Genomic DNA, 2,167 nt, shown 5'->3' with positions numbered 1-2,167 from the left:
ACGGTCCTCATCTCGATGACGATGGCGGCATTCCCGACGAGGCTCCCGGTCGGCATCACCCCAACGCCCACCAATGCTGCCATGAGAACTCTGGTCTTCACGATCTGCCATCTACAAAATTAACCTAACGATTATCTTTATGTAGAATCTAAATCCCAAGAATACTTTGCATGCTCTGATACCATAAATGTAGTGACCCTTACCCGGATCACCTACTAAACAGAACTTAGGCATGCAATTAACTTAACTAAACAGATATCAGAATAAACTGCGGAAACATTATAAATACTACAATCCCAAGGCAAGGAATCTGTAAAAATCCAATTAGATTATACAACCATATCGAAAAGCTGTATCAATCTGATAACAACAGAAATAAAAACCTAAGCGAAGCTTCAGCTGACCAACCGCTGTCTAGCCCCTCCTGGAACCACCCGCCTCGTCCAATCACAAACCTGCCCCATGGAATAGGGTGTCCAGAAACACAAAGTACGAGACATGAGCATAAAACGCTCAGTACGAGAGTATGAGTATACATGCATGCAAAGTGAACTCCCTATAACTCTAGGTCAAAGATCAGATAACAGAGACAGACCGGGCCCTGGTATGTAGCACGCTGTGCCGTCGCTGCAGGAGGTGGCTCCCATACCAATATACCAGTGGATATCCGAACCCAAATCGATGGAAGTCCATCCACTAACAGGATAGGGTACAACCCTACTAATATACATCTCGAAGTAGATAGCTCAATATGCAGATGAATGCAGCATAAATCAATGACATATAAATCATGCAGTCACATAATACATGCATGCTCAGTCAGGATATCTCGAACAGTACTATCGTACCTCAAATCAGTGCAAGCTCTACCAACTCTAGGTCCACGCCTATAGTCTGCTCTACACTGCCAAATGATACTACTATCATTATAGTGCTTTAAAAGTCTTAACTAAGCTATTGCATACTCCTAAATATTTATAGGAAGCAAAAGCTATACCTTCGTCCGTCGTTAGCCCTTTGCTGTCGAGTGCCTCAAAACTAGGCCACAGCTTTGCTACAATGCCTGGATCGCTATGCCACTTTCGGATTCCCCACGGAACGCCTAGAATTCCCTATATCTGAGTTAGAAGGCTAAGGAATCGAGAGAGAAGAGGTGATTGGTGCACTTCAAAAATGAGCTCGGCACCCATATTTATAGATGGAGTTCGGATCGTCCGAACTGGACTTCGGGTCGTCCAAACACGTTAAGGTCGTCCGAACTGGGCTTCGGGTCTTCCGAACCCGATATTACGTCATTGCTTACATCAGCATGATGACGTCATCCATGACGACTGTCGGCAGCACGTTCGGAGTGTCCGAACCCTGATTTCGGACCGTCTGAACCTTGACTTCGGAGCCTCCGAACTCGATGACCCTCAAACCATTTTCAAGTGTTTTGAATCCAATTCCGGACTCCGTTAACCCATTAAGAGTTCCCTTAATCACGTTTATTCTTAAATAGTAGGATTAATAAATTGATTAACACTTAATCACTGATTTCGGGTACGGACTACTACATGTCCAATAACATTTTCTCTTCTGGAAAGGGATATATTGACAAAACCTGATCCAAAAATAAATATATATATTAATGCTCCTACATTCAAAATAGGATAAGTAATATGAAAGATACCTTGGTTGAATATATGGAATCGAAAACCGATTCAGCTTTGACAGCATCCAAATGGATTTTGCTTTTTCCAAAACGAAACAAACGAGGAAAGATATGAACACCACATGGTACACCTAATGATGGCACTCTCTCGTAAAACCAAGCCTAAGCCAAAAATTATATATTTAAATAAATTCAAAAAATTATATATTTAAACAAATTCAAAAAATTAATAGCATAATAACTGATAAAACTTAATACTCACCATCAATCCAACTGTGCAACCATCCAAGTAAAGTTTGCTTCCTTGATTATCTAATTCTCGGTAAAGAATCCGAAACGCAGCATCTCCCCAAGCAAACTTAAAAAATGTGCTCAGATCATCCATATAAGGAAAAATAAAACCAGGAGTAATATAATTACCGATGGAGAATATTACACAATTGAATACAAACAAAATAAACATCCGAACAAAATCATCAATGTCAGCTTCGACATTACTACTCGCAAGTGAAA

This window comes from Henckelia pumila, chromosome 1 (assembly GCF_033568475.1).
Source record: "Henckelia pumila isolate YLH828 chromosome 1, ASM3356847v2, whole genome shotgun sequence".
NCBI classification, from domain to species: domain Eukaryota; kingdom Viridiplantae; phylum Streptophyta; class Magnoliopsida; order Lamiales; family Gesneriaceae; genus Henckelia; species Henckelia pumila.
Note: the sequence above shows the minus strand (reverse complement) of the source record.